The 22,635-nt window shown below is 38.1% G+C and overlaps 1 long non-coding RNA gene across 1 annotated transcript; it reads right to left on the bottom strand.

The window, feature by feature from the left end:
• Window positions 1-2,832: 2,832 nt before the first annotated feature.
• LOC134760993 (uncharacterized) lies at window positions 2,833-21,483 on the bottom strand. The gene is made up of 5 exons (XR_010139148.1): window positions 21,253-21,483; window positions 18,770-18,853; window positions 10,279-10,360; window positions 8,299-8,340; window positions 2,833-5,919 (listed from the first exon to the last, which is right to left on the bottom strand). It is a non-coding gene; the product is annotated as an uncharacterized LOC134760993 (long non-coding RNA).
• Between the last annotated feature and the right edge of the window lie 1,152 nt (window positions 21,484-22,635).

Here is a 22,635-nt window from a genome sequence, read left to right as displayed (position 1 = left end):
AGTGCAGGTGTGAGAACTAAGTACCTATGTGGAAAGTAAGGGGAGGGGTACCCAAGACTTAAATCTCAGCTTATGAATTCCTTTGAGATTTGAAACTAGCTTAATTTTGATTTGTAACTCTAATGTTTAAAGTACTGCAGGATCTACTATCTATGGAGGTGCTATGGAGAAGATCTAAATATTACGTGACCTATGCGAATACATTTTCTTTTCTCTGTAACAGTGTTTAAAACTCTAAGATAATCCGTGGTTGTCAGGTAAAATGCACTCATGTCTATCTGACAGATACAAATATTTTGCATTCCAGCTGCTTTTAGATATTTAACAGGAGAGGAAAAGAGAAAATATGATTAAAGCCTTTGAAAGTCCATTTCCAAGAAATAAAAACTGCAGTAGGAATTCTACAAAACTGAAAAATCTTCAGGACTGGAAGATCTATCCAGAAAAGCCCAGTGGATTATAATAACTTATTAAAATATTTGTTTGGCAAGCCACTGACTAATACCACTTTAAGATATGAATGCATTACCAAAAAAAAAATTGGAGTGAGTAGTTTTTACAAGTCTTTGAAATAATCATATTTGTATTTTGACACTAATTTGAAACAAGGACCTGGCTTGAAATACTAAACACCTAAGTGATCAGAGACAATGAGCTATCAGACTGCATGATCAACGTAGAGCAATTTCCAAATAAGATGAGATGCATGCAGCCTCTACAAATTTGGCTTGGGGAGGAGTTTGCTTCGCTCGCTTGAATAAGCCACTGTCTGTGGCTCACAAGGGTCCCGTTCTTAATGAGGTGGTGCATAGCAGCAACACACTGTGAATCCAAATAGCAGATGGCAACACTGTTGAGTAGGCTGGCAGTCTGATGTCTAGCCACCAACTGGCAGCAATCATTATTAAACTGATTCATGTGCCCAGGGAAAATCTTCATAAGAGTCTTAGCAAATGTGAGCAGCAAGAAGCAAATGATCTGCTATTCCTATCTGCTATGAGTACTACCTATATTTCTTAAAATATTTTTCCCCAGTGCAACCTACACAAAGAAATGGCATGTTATGTGCACTGGAGGCCCTATTCCTTTCCTATAGATGCATGTATACCTTTAAACATGATAGCTGTGATTTCTCTATTTGGTGAATAGCTTTCCCTTGACGGAAATAGCTTCATAGCATTCACCCTATGGATTTGTTGCATATATTCAATGACAGGCAAGCACTCATAGATTCTGTAAATAAATAACTGAACATATTCTATCTCACATAATGAAGCAACGGCCTACATTGCTGATAGTCCATCTACATGAGACAGGTAACTCATCCTTGGGTGAAAAGTTTGTTACACTCACACTTGGTTAGGAAAGCAGACTAAGAAAGGCTCTAGCTTTAGAAAACTTATGTAAGGATCTTTCTACAAGAAAATCTTAAAGGTATCCATTTAAAAGTTAAGTCTTTATGCTGGGTGCAGTGGCTCATGCCTGTAATCTCAGCACTTTGGGAGGCCGAGGCGGGCAGATCACGAAGTTAGGAGCTTGAGGCTAGCCCGGCCAACATGGTGAAACCCCATCTCTACTAAAAATACAAAAAAATTAGCCAGGCGTGGTGGCACGCGCCTGTAATCTCAGCTACTCAGGAGGCTGAGGCAGGAGAATTGCTTGAACCAAGGAGGCAGAGGTTGCAGTGAGCAGAGATCACGCCATTGCACTCCAGCCTGGGCAACAGAGCAAGACTCCATCTCAAAATGAATAAATAAATAAAAGTTCTGTCTTTACAAACCAAAATGCTAAACAAATAGCATTTTTTTCCAAATGTCGAAAGTATGTGTTGTTTGTAACCAATAAAGCCAATTTCCACAACTGTATATGTTAATAAAGAAGACTTAAGATAAGGCTTTTATTGAAAAACAAAACCCTGCTTTATTCACTTACAAAATACTTACAGTTAAATTAAAAAACAAAAGTCCTAGCCATTCTCTAAATCTTCATTACATTTTTAAAAATTAAGATACTAGCATTCTTTTACATGCTCATAATAACAAGGGGAAAACTACAGTTAAATGTCAGATATTACCCATGTTACAAAGTATATTTTATGTTCCATTTATGGTAATTTTTTAATAGAAGCAAAATTTAAAATCTTTTTTAAGAAGTAATAAAATCACTCTGAATGGATTATTTTTGGCTTTATCAATTTGATAAATCAATCCAGGCTGAAATATCATTTATAACTTCTAGAGTGAATGCCCCTGCCCTTGTCTCAAATATGAGAGTGATTATCATCGAAAGTTAGATACCCCAGCCCTGGCAGTCAAGCTCAAAAGCAAGCTTGCATGCCGTCTCTCAAGACTCAGCATTCTCCCCAAACAAGAAATCAAGTGCCAGAGCTTATACACTTAATATTTGAGACCAAAAAAAACTCCAAACGAGAGATTTACTCAAATGTGCTTGTCTCCCAGTTACTTTATGAGAAGTAAATCCATGTCAGAAGAAAAGATGTCCATGTCTTGTTCTGCATGGGAAATAAGTGCCATGTACTAAAAGAAGCCTAAAAATGGTGGCACGAGTTTCTTAAAATGGCTGAAATCTCTCAAAATACTGAACATCTCATCAGACCATCAAGAGTTATGTTTTTTATCACACATTATGAAATTGTAGATATCCCAGCCTGGGCAATATGGAAAATCTCGTCTCTACAAAAAATGAAAAACTATCCAGGTATGGTGGCCCGTGCCTATAGTCCCAGCTACTTGGTAGGCTGAGGTGGGAGGATTGTTTGAGCTCTAGAGGCAGAGGTTGCAGTGAGTTATGATTGTGCCACTGCACTTCAGCCTGGATGACAGAGCAAGACTGTGTCTCAAAAAAAAGAATTCTAGATATTTGAAAAATAAGATAGGGTGATGAATGTTTATCACCGGATATTAGGGTGTACTCAATGGTAAGTATAAAGGCAAACCAGCAATGGGTAGGCTAGTTCAAAAGATATATTATATTTCCAGATATTCGGATAACAGTGATAAAGACTTGATGGTGAATAGGTATGTCGATAGCAGTACTGCAGATGCTCAATTTGAGTAAGTCACTCACACTACCAAAAGATGAATATTCTTTTTGAGAACAGAAGAATTCTAGTGATCATGAGCTAAGGATGCTGGAAATTCATTCCTGAAAATGTATATGTACCAAGTAGTTATTTTCTGTTCTCCCATTCTTCACTAAAACTGTCCTTATCAAGAACACCAATGATGTCCATCTTGTCCAAATTGACGTTTCATACTCAGACTCTCACTCTAATTCTCAGAGGCATTTAATGCAGTTGATCACTACCATCATCTGGAAACACTTTCTTGGCTTGGTTTCTAGAACAACAGTATATGCCTAGTTTTCCTTCTTCCTTACTGGAAGTTCATTGTCCATCTACTGTTTAGCTCCTTATCAGAATCCTGACCTTTGACATTTGACTTTTCTTAAATACACTGTGTAGATTCTGATATCTGAATGAACTAGACACTTTGCTATGCACATTCTAATGAGGACAAGGGCTATGTGTGTCTGGTGCACCGCCAATGTCTAATACATGGTGGACATTCAAATATTCGTTGAAGGAATGAACGAATACTAGAACAACATCTGCAGTTTGAATAGATGAGTGTAAGTATAATGAGGATGATCTGGATATTAAATAGCTCCTAACATTATTTCATTGAGGTAGGTTTTAAATATTAGAATCCTCATCTTTTTAGAGTATGAAATTGATATTTAGACAGGTCAAATAACTTGCCCAAGAACACACAGCTACAAAGTGTCAGAGCTGGGACGTCTCCTGCTGTGCTAGTCCAAGGTCATGCTCTTGACTCAGTGTTGTACTTATTGATAAATACAACAGAAAATGAGGAATAGGAACCCGAGTTCAGCTTACATTTCTCCTGGTCCTCTGCTACAACTGAGGTTGATGTTTCTGATGGTAGCAGGACTACAAATACTAGTTGTTGTTGTTTTTTTTTTTTTACATTCAGAAAGAACAGGATCGTGTTCTCATCTGTAAAATAGAAATGAAAATGCTACCAATCTACCTTCTTTTGATGGTAATTTAAGGCTAAAATAAGATAATCGATATGCCACATATAAGTCACAATACCAAAATCATGGGGGATTTTCATGTATTAATTATTACTACTTGGAGGTACTAAAAGATCTGAAGTGGAGAGACAAAAAATGTCCTTACTGATTAGAGTAGCAGGAAGAAGGCAGTCAAGAAGGAGCTAGAATATTCCTTACTGACCTAACTCAGGAAAAAAAAAGAAAGGCAATATTCTGTGGTTCCCCTGTAACAGATAATGAACACCCACTACACAATTAAAGAATTAAAAGTTCATTGACTTAACCATACTACATTTTCTTTTAAAACAAAAATCATAAGGACAAAAATCTGCTGATGCTGTGAAATAAAACTGATGATTCTGCAGTCAGTTTGTTTTGTACCTGTGTGGTTTTACCTTCCATTGACCCACTGAAACATTACAATTAGTGTATCCTAGGGATGACTGGAGATAAAGTAGGCAGAGGAAATTAGGTTAATGAGGAAGCATAGAGAAAGGCAATCCTGGGACCTCCTGTTCTTCAGAATATACGGGTCTTTAAACTGTAATCAGGTAGCACAGTTAGGAATATTCTCAAAATTTACTTTCACCACTGGATTCCAGCTTGTAATATTCGATTACTATAGAAAATGATGATCAGAATAGACCTAAATTCTGAAACGTCACTTAGGAATTTTATTCAGGTTATCTTCTTCCTTTGTTGGCAATACAGCCATCAAATCTCCATTAGGGAGAGATACCCAGGTTTCTTGGTCATGTTTGTGTCTCCACTGTGAGTGTCACACAAGACATTTAAGTCGGTTAACAAAAATATTTCCTAAATGAAAGAATGCAGATGGCTGACTGGGTTGAGCTTTGGAGTCACTCAGATCGATATTTAAACCTCAGTTGAGGTACTTAGCAAATAAAAGACAGCCTCAGCCTCAATACGCTCATTATTTAAATTGATAGAGTCCTCACAAGGTAGTTTTAAAGATCTCATGATAATTTACTTAAAGTAATTAGATTGCCTGGCACAGTCAGTTTTCAGTAAATCATGGCCGTTATTATCAAAGTTGCTAATCATTGAAATGCCAATACCAAAATTGACTGTAATTTTATTTTCACTAGTTTTTGATTGTAAAAAGAGAGATCTGTATGTGTGTTTGGAGATAACCTATTCTAGAGATTTAGGAACCTATCCAACAACCACTTTGTCTTTTGTGCTGCTATAGCAGAACGACTGAGACTGGGTAATTTATAATGCACAGAAATTTATTGGCTCACAGTCCTGGAGGATAGGAAGTCCAAGGGCCAGATGCCAGTATTTGGCAAGGACCTTCTTGCTGTATCCACACATGGTGGAAGAAGAGGGTGAAAGACGGGGCGAACTTGCCCTTTTATGATGGTACCGATCCCACCCATGATCAGGGAACCCTCGTGACCTAACTCTTACAAGTCAATGGTACTTAAATTTTAACATGAGTTTTCAAACCATAAAATACCTCCAAGGTGGTTTTTAACTTTAATTGTTAATTAATTAAATTAATTAATTAAATTGGGTCCAAGGAACAATTGCTAAGCATTTACTATGTGCTAAGATGAATGAGTGCTTTTCTTCATTTCAAAATCTTCCCATTGCTTTAGTCTCTGGAGATCCGCTTTCATGGTGCCTATGCTTGAGTGATGAGTAGCAAGGACATGTGAAGTTGAAGAGACATGAACAAGAAATGCGACATGGTTCATGATGGCTGAAGGGAAAAATGGCTGCTAATCCATTTGCAGTCAGATCATGGAAGACTTTAAATGATGAGGTAAAATATTTGGACTTCATTCAAGCCTTTTGGAGAGAAATGTCAAAAACATTAACCTCACATTGAAGTGAAAAACAAAGCTAGAAGTCTTGTAGATAACAAACTGACTCAAGGAACATGCATATTGTTAAGACTGGAAGAACGGCATTTGAAGTTCTTTCTAGTAGTGTTTGACATGTATCAGAAGGAAGGAAGTCTGGAACTAGGGGCATAAAAGGTAGGAAGCTATTTCAATGGGTCAAGAGTGAAGTAATAAGAGGCAAAACCAAGACAGAAAAAAGACACATGAGGTATGCTGGGTGGTGCTCCACGACTCTTCACAACTTTGGGCTAACTCCTTTAAAGCCAGGGAATTTGGTTAAATAAAAAAATGGAAATCCACATCTGTCTCAACATTTGTACTTTCAGAGGTATAAATATTTCCATTTCAAAATTATACATGAAACAAATAGCAAGTTACTCTGGCATACTGTCATGCTAGCCAAAAATGTGTGTGAGCAGTTTTGTAAACTGTGCCTTCTTTTCCATTGTAGCATTATTCTGTCTTTCTCCATGTTGCCCTTGTCTTCCTCATAGATTTTCAGTTAACTCTTCCCTTCAACTTTAGATCAGCTGGCAAGTACGAAACCTCTGTCATAGCTGCAACCAGCAAGACATATTCTTCTAACTTTAAATCTGACCCATTTTTGTACGATGACACTTTCCTAAAGAGACTAATATTATATCTGTGAGAAAAAGTCCTATGTGTGACTTTTCATTATAAAAATATCCACAGAGTATATAACATTACTCAAGAAAACAAGAAAGCATACAGAACAAGTAAACAACTAAAAGGGCAGCAAGACAAGACGAATGTTTCCTAGTCAAAACATGAGAATACATTTTGTTATCTGTGAAATGTAGAAAGGTTATCCGGAGAGATATCTAAGGTTAAAAAGTACTGTGAGAGATACACTCACACACAATTGTAGATAAATATACTAATAGAGATATATAAATACCAAATTCATCATATTCGCTCTTCCCCAATGGCTGCTCATTTGTATCCCACCCAACTCCACTCTGTTATTCATTGGGTTATTAAAATCAGAGACCTGGGAAGCACACTTAACTTGTCCCTTCCCCTAATCTCCCGTACCTAATTACTAAAAATCTTCTAGTTCTATTCTGCTAACTAAATTTACCTTGCCCTTACCTGATTCCTTTGCCCTTACCTAATTTGTATAGGATAAAGTACAAACTCTTTAGTATGGCATAAAGGTCCATTAGATATAGCCACATTACAACCTTATCTCCTATCCTTCCCCCATTATATACACATGTACTTGCTGTTCCCTCTGCTTGGAATGATTCCAAAAAGGAGCAAGGATCATTTCCTCTGAGAACCCTACAATGCTCCCTGCAGCCCAAGCATACTTTCTTAAAGCACTTAATACTTATCCTCAATATTTTCTATAACTTACCTGCCTCTACCACTAGACTTAATGAAATTCTTGAAGTTAGAGATGTTGCTGCATCTATCACAGTGAGAATCATCTAAAGCACGCACAAACACACCATTTTATTGTCGCTATTAACATGACGTTACGATTCAACTACCATCATTAGCATATCTTTACTATTTCAAGAGACTTCTGCCCAGGAAGATTACCTTACAAGTGATAATACAGTATTGTTCATCCCCGGAACTTCTCTGAAATCCATCAATTCTTCACTAGAAAATATTACCCAGCAGTTTACATCCTGAGATTCTTTACATAATGAATGTAGATGAAATAAATATATTTAAATATATTACAATTATGGTAATGTAATAGGGAATGGAGGAGACTTATTAATGAATAAAATGTACAAATTAAAGTACATTTTACTCTCTTTCTCTATAGTGTCTGACAATTATTCTCACTACTCAAAGTAAAAATACCAAGACAATGAGAAGGAGAAAATCTTCACAATTTTCTGAGCTCTGTAAAGAAATGCTTTTTTCAGGTAAATCTTTGATCAAAACAAAGGCATGGTCAAAAATATCCTTAAACAGTCAATCCTGCACAGTGCTTGAGTCTATGCAACTACCAGTGACATGGAAATTGATTGATGGTGATTTTTAATATACCAAAAATTTTGATAACAAAAAATAACCACACATACGCTGATCTGCTTAAAATACAATACATGTTAGTATTTACTGGGCTTTCATTCATCTCATCTCCTTTTCTTCTTTTACTCAATTCATTTTACCTAATCTCTCACCCTTTGCTTACTTCTAATAATCTTTCTCTCTGCCCTGTAGCAAGCATGAACTGCCACCAGAAAAATTGCCTATGAATTCAGCTTTCCCTTTGGTTAGTCTCTATAACCTTTTTGCTTTAACTGAAACTTGGCAGTGCCCTGAGAACACAACTTACCCTTGATCCTTCTCTCATACTCTATCTTGGTTGATTCCAGCGCTAGAGAGAAAAAATGCACAAGATAAGCTTGGAATATCTTGTCATACACATAACAAAGAAGATAGTGAAGACACCCAAGGTCATATTAGGAGGACCCAGGAGCTAACTTAGAGAGGCTTTCAGTGGTCAAAGATAGGAACATTTTAACATCATTAAGAATAACACTACAATGGCGAGGCATGGTGGCTCATTCCTATAATCCCAGCATTTTAGGAGGCTGAGACAAGAGGATTACTGGAGTCCAGGAATTTGAGAACAGCCTGGGCAACATGGTGAAACCTCATCTTTATAAAAAATACAAAAACTAGCTGGGCATGGTGGTGCCCACCTATAGTCCCAGCTACTCAGGAGGCTGAGGCAGGAAGATCCCTTGAGTCCAGGAGATTGGGTCCACAGTCAGCTGTGATTGTGCCACTGCACTCTGGCCTGGGTGACGGAACAAGACCCTGTCTCAAAAATAAATAAAAAGAATCATACCTACAGTGGATTAAAGCATAGCAAATATGTTTAAATCTGTGAGTTCCTAACTATACTAAAAATTATTGGGGATGCTAGGGAATCATCTCGTTATTTTGAAAACATGATTTTGAAACAATTATGTATTTACATGAGCTGTAACACTATTCTATTAAATAGGAGATAAACGAAAATTTCTCTTTGTAAAAATGTTCTAAGGGATTTCCAATCTCAGCCATGCATGATAAAATAGCTGGTATTGAACTAACCCTTCTGTCAAAAACAACTATAAAAGCTGGTTGACATACAAATCAACTGTTTGAAGGCATTGGCAAACAAACAGTACAGGCTGGACTTTCTCAGTCCCTGAAAGAAGGAAAGCACATATGGTGAGGTCTGTATTCATGCTATGACTTTTTTCTGAGAGCATTTTTCAAATAATGACTAAGGGAAATATAGCTGAAACCAAAAGTGACGGTCTTATTGGACCGAGGGGAAAGAGGTCTGAGTTCAGAGCAGCCAATATGGCTTGGAATTGAGTCTCAAAATTTCAGATAGTAAACAGATTGAGAGAAGGATACAAAAATCTTCATTCAAATTCCTCAACTCATGTTACAAATGCTAGCACAAATAGTGACAGGTGGGTAAATGGAGTTAAACTGTTGAGCATTTTTATATTTGACAGTAACTGGTGAATTACTAATTTAAGACTGCAATAAGATATGGATGAATATATTATAATTATATGGAAAGCACTAAAAGAATTTTCTTAAATATGTAACTAAAAAACTGATAGAGGGAATATGGAATAATAAATGACACTGATTAATCCAAAATAATTCAAGAAAGGAAAAGTAAAATATCAAGGACAGATAGGACATATAGAAAACAAATAGCAAGTTGGTAGACTTAAATCCAACTATATTAGTAGTTATATGAGATACAAATGGACCAAAGATGTCAATTAAAAGACAGAGACTGTCATACTAAATTAAAAACAAACAAACAAACAATCACCAGCCTGGGCAACATGGCAAAACCTCGTCTCTACAAAAAATATATAAAAATTAGCTGGACATGGTGGCATGCACCTGTATTCCCAGCTTCTTGGTGGGGCTGAGGTGGGAGGATCACTTGCACCCAGGAGGTCAAGGCTGCAGTGAGCTGTGTTCATGCCACTGCACTCCAGCCTGGGTGACAAAGTGAGACCCTGTCTCAAAAAAAAATTTCCACTGTATGCTGTTTACAAGAGACACACTTTAAATACAAGGGCACAGAAAACTTGAAAGTAAAAATATATACCATGGAATGGTATGGAAAATATATATACCATGCAGAAACTAAACAGGAGGAAGCTAGTATAATTTTATTAATACCAAGTAATGTAGACGTTAAGATAAGTGTATTAGTCTGATCTCAGGCTGCTATAAAGAACTGCCCAAGACTGGCTAAGTATAAAGGAAAGAGGTTTAATTGACTCACAGTTCTGCATGGCTGGGGAGGCCTCAGGAAACTTACAATCATGGCGGAAGGGGAAGCAAACATGTCCTTTTTCACGTGGTAGCTGGAGAGAGAAGCAGGGAAAAGCCCCTTATAAAACCATCAGATCTCATGAGAACTCACTTGTTATCATGAGTACAACACGGGAGAACCACCCCAATGACCTAATCACCTCCACAAGGTCCCTCCCCCAACACATGGGGATTATAATTCAGATTACATTTCAAGATGAGATTTTGGGTGGGGACACAGCCAAATCATATCAATAAGTATTACTGGAAATAGTCCAAATGATAAATAGGAAAATAAAACATTCCTAAATTTGTATCACCTAATACAGTACATAAAGACAAGAGTGACAAATCCATAATCATATTTGGAAATGTTACAATCACTGACAGAACAAGCAGACACAAAATTCAAAAAATCTGTAAGAAAATAGAAAATTTGAACAATATAATCAACCACCTTAACCTAATTGACATATAGACAACACTATAGCCAACAACTGCGAAGTGCACATTTTTTCCAAGTGCACTTAGACATTTACCAAAATAAACCAAAGCAAATCTCAACAAATTTCAAAGAATTGAGTATGTTCTCTGACCAGAGTGGGATTAGACTAAAGGATGGTGACATAAAGATACTAGAAAATTCCTAAATGTTTGGAAATTAGTAACATACTTCTAAATAATCTATTAATAAGAGGAGAAAAATGCAATGGAAGTCACAAAAATAGTACAGGTTCTTACAAATCACTTTTATAAGTTGATATGCTTTTGAATTATCCATTTCATAAAACAGATTTTGGAAAACTTTAGAGGAAGCTTATGGTCTTACTCCATTTCTCTAACCTTTTTTTTTCCCAATTATAATTCCAGCAACTACTAGACTTATGTTTTTAAAGAACTGTGAAGGGTCTGTGTGAGATTTTTTTCTACTTGCTAAGAAGTTAGCCTATCACAATTTTAAGGATGCTGGAAGAAGGCTCAAGACTCCTGGGTCAGAGCTAAAGAAAGTTATTTCTTACAACACAGCAAGCAGCATGAGCTTCAAGTTTTTCATTGGTTTCCATGTCTTCCAAATCTCATGGGAGTGATATGGTGCATCTCAGATGGATGCAGCTCACTAGGGTGACCACCTCCCTCATTTACCTAAGATCAAAGGGTTTCTTAATATTCAAGATTTACTTTACTGTAAGCAGGAAAGTCTCAGGCAAATTCTGACAAGTTTGTCACCCTGTACACACAAGACTTATATAAGAGCTGAGATTCCCTGAGCTTAGGAGATAGCAGACTTTTAAAGGACTGCCAGTAACTTGTCCATCCTTTGCCCTGGAAAGAGACATTATCTTTATTATCCTAAATAGCAAGCAAATCTGTCCTTTGCTTTGGAGGGAGACATTATCTTTACCTTCCAAAACTGTTTGCCATGCAAACACACTTGAAAAGACATTTCAGAATAAAAGCTGTCGATGTATCTGCTCTGAAGATGTACAGAAATGCAAAAGATCTGTGGAAAATTGTTTCCCAACAATATTTTTATAAAATTACAGTACAATTATAGCACACTCATCTCTGTACTAATCTGTATCCTGGCTTAGAAGATGAAAATCCTATACTCTTCTAAATTTTCACCCAGTTTCCTTTCTTAATAATCCAATACAAAATGTTTGCTCATTATTTTTAATAGGAAGTTGGTGAAAGGCACCTAAGTATACTGAAAGAGGTCATCTATCTCTCAAGAATAAGTTGCTATTTTGTCTCAGTAGCAAAGATTTAACAAAGAAAAAGATATTTTCTACTGTCACAATCATCCAAGGACATACTAACTAAATCCTTCCCATGGCATCTAGCAAAAGAGGTCAGGATCTGTGAATAAGGCAAGGGAATTTAGGAGTGGGAGGAGTAAATCAGAAAACAAAACCAAAACCAAAAAAAAAAAAAAGAGAGAGAAACAAAACCCCGTGTTCCTTTTGGTAAATGAAGCATATACTAGGAGATCAAACTAAGCTGGAGTTTATGGAAACGTGTGCAGTCAATTTCCTTGGAATTCATCAGCGTGTAGGTTCTAGTCACTCATATTTACTGTAATAATACAAATTTCAGTGTTCTTTTCCCCGACCCAGGAGAATTTCAGTGTTCTTTTTCCCCACCCAGGAGAATTTCTAGGAATTCCTAGGGGAGGTTTCACAAGCACTCATCAAGTCTGTTCTTACCGTTCGCCATCCTTTACCACTGGGTAAACACTGCATACCATGACGTGTCTGGGATGCTGGGGGCCTCCCACCACAGCTAAGGCCTGGGTCCCACAAAATACAAAGCCTCACAACCTCGTGTTATTGCATTAACTTTCTATTGCTGTATAGAAAACTACCACAAATATGGTGACTTAAAATAACACAAATTATCTCACACTTCTGTAGCTCAGAATTCTGGCATAGCTCAACTGAGTTCTCTGCTTAGGGTCTCTCAAGGCTGAAATGAGATGTTCACTTGGTTGGGCTTTTTAATATGGAGGCCTTAGGAAGGAAATCTGCTTCCAAACTCATTCAAGTTGTTGGCCAAATATGGACTGAGTGAGGTCCATGTTTCTCTGCTGGCTATAGCCAGGAGCCACTCTCAGCTCTTTAAGACCACCTGCCTTCTGTGGCACAACCTGCCCCTCCCTAATCTTCAAGCCAGCAACAGTGCGTCAACTCCCTGTCATGTTTTGAATCTCTGACTTCCTCTTCCGATCCTACAGAAAACGCTCTGCCTTAAAAGGGGTCATCTGATTAGATCAGGCCCACCTGGATTATCCCCATACTTTAAGGTCAATTAATTCACTTGAGACTTTAATTACATCTGCAAAATCCCTTCAAAGAAGTACTTGGATTTGTATTTGAATGAATAAGCAGAGGTCAGAAATCTTGGGCACGGATGCATCTTTAGAATCCTGCCTCCCAGTTACTGTGTGAAGATCCTCTTTCATCTCTGCTTCCCACTATTTCAGAGAGGTCCAGTAAAAAGCATTGTTTGCGCATTTATATGTAAGAATTTTTCGAAGATCAGATCTTTGGAGATTTATGTATAGACCTATTGCTCTCCACAGTATTTCGACCAAAACATAATAGGGTCTTTGCTACAAGTCAAATGAAAATACAAATGTTGATGCTATATACAGAATCGCACAATCACGCAGACAACTAACGCTTTATCACAGAGTCAGACTCATCCTCTCTTAAGACAAATATTTTCTCGGAAATCTCAGTCCTTCAGGAAAACTCTTTTGAGGAGATGGCCTTACCAGTACACCAGGCACGCCCAGACCTGTCTGAATTCCAGTTAAGTCTACAGCCTGTTCTCTTACTCCATTTACATACTATTGATAAGGAATCTCCAAGCTTCCTGTCTCAGAGAACATTGAGCACTCTGAGCTGCTGCTCTCCGAGGAACACAGAGAGCATGTTTCTTGCTCAGCGGCTAAATGTCTGACATGTCATTTGAGACAAATGGAGATTTATGCTTCCCTCGTTTCTGTGCTTCCTCAAAGGACAAGCCTCAGAGTTTTTGTGCTTGGAAAGAGTAAGGGCAAGGTAACAATTAACCAAACACATTGCCAGAAAGGACAGGTAGAGAACTATTCAGTGTCATTTCTGCAAGAAGATCTGCAGGTCCAGAGCCAAGTAAAAAAATTAGGCCTTGTTTTCTAAATATAGCATGGAGAACAGCAGCATCAAAACAAGAATGGCATTTGCATTATGGGAAGGAATGATTTAGTCCTTTCCATTTACTTTTTTCATGCAGTTTGCTTTAAACACACAGCTCAGTTGTGAACTGACTGAACTGTGAAGAAGGCAGACAGAAATGTAAGTGGGAAAAAAGGCCACCAACCAATCTTTAATATTTTTCGACTTCGGTAACTGGTGTTGGATAAAATCACCCTTGCCAGAAAGTAACTTCAAAAAGCAGGACATAGCACTAGTACTCAGGCTACATAATATGTGTCATATTTTTTTTTCAAAGTCTAAGATCCACATAATGCTGTTCATTGTTTGGCAAAAACAAAAAAGTTAGATTTTGTGTCTTGACTTCTGAAAAAATGTGGAAAATAGCAAAATAGATTGGTCAGTATATTGCATGTTTTTAGGGAGTTCTTCTATTAAACCATTCATTCAATAGACAGTTGATAAAATCAGCCAACAAAGGCAACGAAGAATTTAATTTCAGAATTTCATTTTCCTTTTATGAGTCTCAAGATAATTTACGTAGAAGAGAATGATGGGTGTGAGGAGAGATACCTTCCAGGTTTATATTCTACTCCCCCTCAAAACTAAGGAATCTGAGCAACAACCAGGTTATATGTTTATGCTTAACCAAGGAAAAATGATAGAATCTCCTATAAGAGATATAATAATCCTATAATAATTGTCCATTTCTAACTCTGTGGTTTCAAATCAGAACAAAAATGAAAAATAAAGTAAGTGGATACATGGGGAAAAGGAGAGGCTATTTTCTGTCTATGAAGAATTAAGGTAATGAATTTTCACAAGAAGGAAGTTGACATCGAATCTAAATTATCGGAAGACAAGTATATATAAATCATTTCCATATTTATACTTAGCCAGCCATGGCTTCCAAAAAATATGTGCAAGTATTAAAATTCAGGTAAAATGAGAAGTAATAACCCAAATCACTTAAATCTTAGCTTCTGTTAACCATAGATAAAGATGTAAATAGTGCTTAATTGCTGAAAACTACCAAAAGAGCTTTGAGATGTAATGGTAAGTGTTGGGACTGGAAGTCACATAGACTCATGTTTGGTGCTTAATTCTGCCCTTTTTGTGACTGGGTGGCTATAGGTATTTTTCTTAACTTCTCTGAGCCTCAGTTTCCTTGCCTATAAGGTATAAAGAACACCTTTCTTGTTTTTCTACTGCATATGTCTTCCATGGCCTCCTTTCTTCATTCCTCCTATTCTGAGATAATGTGGCAGAGACTGACTACATAGTCCCCAAACCTGTTTCTTATTTCTGGGCCAGCAGCTGAATGATGGTGTCCAATAGCCATGCATCCAGGTGGCCCTTATGACAGGCCTCTCCAACAGAACAGAAGCAGAAGTTATGTGTCTCATCCAGTATGAGGCAGTTTCTTTTCCCCTCACAGGGTAATCTTGGAGGCCACATTTTGAAGACGGCAGAAATACTACATAGAAAGTCTAGATCCTTGGGTCACCATTTGGAAGAGAGCTGCCTGACCAGGAACATATGTAATTGACTCCACCTACATGGAAAATAAATTTATACTATAATAAGCCACTGAGATTTTGGGGTTGTTTGTTACAGTAGTATTATTTACCCTGCCACTGAAATTGGTACTTCAAAGTGGAGCATTGCTATAATAAAAACGTGAAATATGTGTCACTAGCTTGGCACTTGAGCAATGAAGAGCAAGAACACAGCGATAATAGGCAGAATGCCTACAGAGTCATACCATACAGTGACATAATATCTGTTAAAATTGTCATCTGCCATAAAATGGAAGGCACACTACATACCTACTTAGCAAGTAGGTTTACGGGGAGAGGTTGGAAAATGGAGAATGAATAGTGTGCGTTGGTTGTTACTGACTGCTGGCCGCAAAGTATTACAAGAAAAAAGCTCAGGAAAGGACTGGGCAGTTTGGGGAAAGACTTTAAAAGGAATGAGGAGTACAGAAAGTCAAGGGCTGGCTGGGTGGAAAAGTCAACTATTTCTGAACTTGAAATCATAGAAGATGATATTTAAAAACAGACACGAAGCCTAGAGGGAAGCCTAGTACCCTCTTGGATAGAATGACTCAGCCTTTCAGCAAAAAGATATTAAGACTGCTGTTCCCACTCTAGCCTGGCAGCTTCAAGGTTGCCATCATTAAGTTGAGTATGTGAGACAGTGAGCTGAAGAAGCAAAGTAAAGCACCCTTGAGAACTATATCTAGGAAGGTACTTTGGGTTTGATAAACACATGAAAATGAGTAAGTAGAAAGCTACTACATTTTTTTTGAGAAATACATTGTCCAGTACCAGAAGTCTGAAATTAAAATGTCGGACTTTTAAGACTTACAAAAAGCTTGAGCCTTTAACTTCCATGAACAAATAAAGTTAGGAAAGCTATATAACTCCCAAAGAGGGCTTACACTTAATACCCAGTTCAGAGAAGGCCATGGAAAATAATAAACTTGGAAGAAATTGCTAGAGGGCAAAGCCAGGGGTCACAGAAAGCAACAGACTAACAAAAAAAAAAAAAAAAATCCTCAAGGACGGTAGAAATTGGCACTAATCAAAGGACTTCTCCTACCCCAGACTGACAAATTCTCACAATATTGGCTAAGTGGAATTTCACAATTGCCATAGCCTAATGATTTTCCTGTGTCTTTCATTCTACCGATTTTTTAATGAGAATATTTACAGGTTGTCTTGTGCCTGTTTTACTAACTGTGCATTGGGGATGATCAGCAAACTGATCACTGTCTTTTCAGATCATGGGCTACACAACCATAAGGAGCCACATCTAGGACTAAAGGAGAGAATTTCACATCACTTGAACATCTTGAACCTAGAACTGGAATCAGGGACTGACTCGATGAGATCTTGTGTTTTCCACTTAAGAAAGGGGCTCATTTATTCTATGTGTGGGAGGAAGCATGAAATTGGTATTTGATGACCAAAAGGGCAAACTATGGCAGAAGCTTATATGATACTTATCAAATGTTTTGTTGTTGTTGTTGTTGTTTTCTCCTGGGGATACTGGTAAACCACATTTCCAGCCCTCTTGTGTGTAAGATGGGAACACGTCAAGTTCGCACCGATATAATGTGAGCAAAAGTGATGTGTGCCTTCCTGCCTGAGGTAGTTGAGAGCAGAGGTGTCTTCTTCACGCTATCCATCACTCTGAAGTGACAATAAAGGCCCTTGGTGAGGATATCAGAGCTACCTATGAAGGAGAGAAGGCCTGAGTCTCTGAGACAGCACTTGGAGGAGAGCCATCCAGGAAGACTGCCCAACATCTGCATTAGACTCATGTGAATGAAATAACTTGTATTATGTTAAGCCACAGAAATTAGCAAATTGTCCGTTACTCTGTTAGTAGCCTCTCTAAAGAATAGCTCTGTGTCTCAAATAATTTGGCCCTCCTTTCCCATTAGAGTTGATGGCCCCAGTATGGTTACCTGACCAAATTATCTTACCTAGGAATTTGGAGGTGGAACATGTACTAAGTCAGTTTGCTAGGAAAAGCCAAGCTTTAAATCGATGTGGCACCCAGAGGCCCAAATGGTAAATTAGTGCCATAAGCAAGATTAAGTTGTAGAGAAACAGAAAATCCATGAAAAAAAAAAAAACAGACAAAAACAGAAACCAAAAACAAGGTAAGTTTGCAGGGATAAGCAGGAGACAGATTAAATTAGCAGAGGAGAGCCATGAATATGCCACGCCCTGTGGCAGCCATGGATATGCGCTCCTTGAATCTCCCATTAAACAAGAATTCGCCAACCATAAGCACTTCCAAGATATGCCTCAGCCTTTAGCTGAGTTTGTGTTCTTGCTGAGCAGCTTCAGCCAAATTACTGGGCACACTGTGGGTGTGAGGGCCTGGCCTTTAATGCCTCATGTGAGACTCCTCAAATGGCAATCTTTGCTCACAATCTTTGCCCATTGTTGGATTGGCTGAGACTGTCAAGTCTGCATCACGGTTTGAGGTTCCCCCTGCCCTATCTGAGTTCTTCATTCTTTCCTTTCACGTCAGAGCAACAGCATGATATGAAGGTTTTTCCTGCCCACTCTTGCTTCCTCTCCATTTTACCTTTCATAGGCATTTCTCCTCCAATAAACCTCTTGCACTTTCAAGTCCATTTCAGTGTTGGCTCTTCCATGCCAGAGCCTAAAGTCATTTTAAGATTTTTAGAGGTTCTAGGTATGAAAAAGATTGTGGTGTCCCTAACTGTAATTGTAAATATAAATAATATTTCATCATAAAATATATATGAAGCATTTCAACAAAATTCTGATTTTTTTCATGACTCCCCCAGTGATTCTTTTGTTTGTTTGTTTGTTTATTTGTTTTGAGACAGGGTCTCACTCTGTTACCCAGGCTAGAGTGCAGTGGCACGACAATCATAGCTCACTGCAGCCTCAACCTCCTCAGTTCAAGCAATCCTTCCGCCTCAGCGCCCCCAAGTAGCTGGGACTATAGGCACAGGACACCATACCTGGCTAAATTTTTTTGTAATGTTTTGTAGAGATGGGGGTCTCCATATGTTGCCCAGGATGATCTCAAACTCCTGGGCTTAAGTGATCCTTCCGCCTCAGCCTCCCAAAATGCTGGGATTACAGGCATGAGCCACCACACCCAACCCCCATGTGTTTTTGCTTATTATTTTGAATTTGAAATTTCAAATCTCCCCCCCAAAAAAACTACTTCTATTTTGCTTGATCTTTAAATACATACTTATTATACCTTTTGGGTAATTCAGAACTGCTTAAGCCTCACTTTGGGCTCAATCTTCACTCCAGTGAAGTTAAAATCTGAAATGAATTTGGGCTGGGAGAAGGGATTGAGCTTGTATTAGTTATATATTGCTGTTCAATAAATAAATAAACCACAAACTTGGCAGCTTAGGACAAAACATATTTACTATCTTACAGTTTGTATAGATTAGGAATCTGTGTATGTCTAAGGAATCTGTGCACGTCTAGTTGGGTCCTCTGTCTTAGGGTCTCTCCTTGGCTGTGTTCACAAAGCTGGGGTCTCATCTGAAGGCTGGATGGGGAAGGATCCACTTCCAAGTTCACTTAGTTGTTAGCAGCCAACAGGCTTTTGAACTGAAGGTCTCAGTTCCTCACTGGCCATTGACCAGAGGCTACCATCAATTCCTTGCTAAAGGGACCTCTTCAACCTGGCACCTTGCTTCATTAAAGCGTTATGTGGAGAAATCAACAGGGAGAGTCAACTAGCAAGATGGAAGTCACAGTCTTTTGTAACTTGATCAGGGAAATGATATGCCCTCAATGTTGCCAGTGAAGAGATCGCACGAGGCAATAAATATCAGGAGGTGAGTCTCATTGGGGCCATCTTAGAGGCTGCAAAATGTTTTAAAAACTTATTATATTGATTGGTTGAACATTTAAAATGCTAAAAGTTGAACAATTATTCTTGGTACACATTAATGCATTTTAATCAGTTTCTTTGCTTTTAACATCATGTCTGGTATTTTTCTGAAGAATGTGTTTTTTAATATAATATTTAAACCTTTTTTTAATAAGATTACCTCCAATGTTCTTAAAGTTACATTTTGTGATTAATAAAATTGAAATTATTATATTCTTCATTGGAAAAAATGAAAAAGGAACAAATCTTAAACCAAATGAGACAGTGGCATAAACCAGGACCTCTCTGGGCAGAGTAGAACAATATGTACTTCTTAACTACAGAAGCAGAGAGAAAGGGAGAGATATAGATAGATATAGATAGATAGATAGATGATAGATAGATAGATAGAGATAGATAGATAGATAGATAGATAGATAGATAGATAGAGATAGATAGATGATAGATAGATAGATGATATTGATTTCCCATGCAGATGTCAACCCTCCTCATAACTGGAGGATATCATATTTCTAATGGTGAAACACTAGCAGCAAAAAGTAAGGGATATCAATTGTGAGAAAACAAATCACAGTTGCACATCAAAGGTCTGCTGACATTGGATCTGTGCTGTCTTCCAGTTGTGCCATCCTATTTTACTTCTTAAGAAATGAGGAAATTCCTATTTTGGGGCATCAACTCTCCCTCGAGAAAAACAAAGCTGCTAAGTAAGATTCCACCTAGAAAAGGGGAAAAGCATATATCAGAGAAACACATTTATACCCCCACACAAAATAATAGCATGAGCTGTGTTTTAGAGGAGATAGGGCGCTAAACCAAATTCACTCCTCTTAAATCAAATCTTCCCCAAGTGCAAGTACATGGCCACATTGGGGAACCAGATCCAAGTTAGAGAAAAAGGAAATTTAGTGACAATGACTGTTTCTTTTACCCTTCAGGGAAAAAAATCTTTTCCAGTTCAGGTTGAAGAGTCCTTTCCTCCTGTCACATGTTTAGTTGTCCCCTGAGGTTAGCGGTGCAAGCTCACACTCTCCAGAAGAGCCACACCAACCCAGCCTAAAATGGTTACTTAGCTTCATTAAATCAGGTCACAGTGAAAAGGATAAGCTTTAATTATCCACTGAAGTGATCTTTGAATCCAGTATCTCTGTTTTCTCAACATGATCTTGTAGCAGGAATTATTTCTCTCAAGAACCACAAGAGGGAGTATTCTTACTTCTTTGTCACTGTCCATCTCTGACACTGGATAGATAGTACCCTTCTGCGTTTTTTTTTTTTTTTAATGATAAGACATATTATTAAACAAGCTTCATTTTTATTCATCTAAAATATGAGTGATTATCTGTGTGTCTTTCCTATGTATTATATCCAGGACATTTTCTTAACCAGCCATGATAAAAGAGAAAGCAGACTGTATTTCATACTGGTTCTTTCTCTCACGTTTATTATCTGGGGATTGTGAAGGAGGATTTCTTTGTCAAGTTGTGTTCAGCAAGTGCAAAATAGCAACGGACAATTCTCCCTAACTAGGAGGAAAGGAATCATTTATCTGGAAATAATTATACCACTGCTTTGAGCTAACCATCTGCCTAGTCCTTAAAAGGCTAAAAGCAAACCACAAACATGATTCTGTCCATTTTCATCACGTGCCTATGAGATAAAGATGTGATAACTAATACTTTCTTCAATGACCAAAGTGCAGTACAAATCAGGAAAGTATCGATCTTATATAAGACACTACATTGACTGTGTCAGCTAAAGTAATATAATCTGCTAAAGTAAGCAACCCCAAATACCTACAAATTCACACACACACACACACACACACACACCATACACAAGGCTTATTTCTCACTCCAGTCACTGTCTGATGGGAGTTGGGTAACTAGTCTGGGCTGCTTTCTTCCAAGTGATGACTCAGTGATTCAGGTTCCTTCTATTGTGTGACTCCACCATCTTCACACTGAATTTTCTCTTGGCTGTCAAGTGAAGAGTGGCATAATTTCAGGGGCTATGCATGGAAGTAGTATACTGTGCTTCTGTCCCCTAGCCTGGCTAGAACCCAGTCACATGATCAACTTACATGAAGAATGAGGCTTCCCATATGCCAGGAAAGAGAATGCACAATTACGAGCTTCTAGACCAGGAGTTTGTCTTGTTTTGGGTTTAGTTTTTGTTTTGAGACAAGGTCTCACTCTGTCACCTGGCTGGAGGTGCAGTGGCACAATTTTGGCTCACTGCAGCCTCCACCTCCTGGGCTCAAGTGATCCTCCCATCTCAGCCTTGTGAGTAGCTAGGACCACAGACCACAGGTGGCGTGCCATTACCACTGGTTAATTTTTGTATTTTTGTAGAGATGGAGTTTCACCATGTTGCCCAGACTGGTCTTGAACTCCTGGACTCAAGTGATCCACTTGTCTTGGCCTCCCAAAGTGGTGGGACTATAGACATGAGCCACCACAGCTAATCTAGGCCTAGAGTTTTTGACATGGTTTTCATGGGTTACCAAAACTTCTGTTAGCTTAGATGGAAAAGAAATTCCATTCTAACCTCAAACTGAAATTTAGCATTTCCCTCCATTATAAATGTAGGTATGATAGACACTGGTAGTGCCCAAAGCCATTTCTACTTAGTCCATCTGATTTCAGTGCAGCTGACATAAACAATTCCATGCATACTGTCGGTGACTCTCTGCAGGTATGACATCTCTCTGGTTTTTGTTTTGTTTTGTTTGCTTTAGAGATTTATCTGAAGTCTTGGAAGGTCACTCAGTAGATGCAAGGTGCAGCTCAGAAGTGTGGAGGGTTAATAACCATGGGGACAACACTTGAACCATGTTAAACAGTAGTGTTTATGTAAACAGACCAGTCTCGAGTTCTTTAGCAAGATTATTCTGAGGCACATTCTATAAACTTCGAACTTTGCAAGTAGCATTGAGTTCCAGTTATTCTCAGCAGCAACCAACACAGTAAGATTTATTGGCTTTTCTCTCTTTCTTGTCTTATTCTCCTCACTGTCTCACTTCTGTTTCCTGGGACTATGTCCCAAATAAACTACCTGCACCAAGTCATCATCTCAGCCTCTGCTTTCATGACAATCCAATTTAAGCATTGGTGTGGGAAGAGGCTCTAGAAAAATGCCCCTCATTATCGACTTTGAAACTGAATTACTAAACAGTCAGATAGCAACTGTCACATGTGGCAAGTGTTGGGAAA

Source organism: Pongo abelii, chromosome 2 (genome assembly GCF_028885655.2).
Source record: "Pongo abelii isolate AG06213 chromosome 2, NHGRI_mPonAbe1-v2.0_pri, whole genome shotgun sequence".
NCBI lineage: Eukaryota > Metazoa > Chordata > Mammalia > Primates > Hominidae > Pongo > Pongo abelii.
Note: the sequence above shows the minus strand (reverse complement) of the source record. Positions and strands in the feature narration are given on the sequence as shown.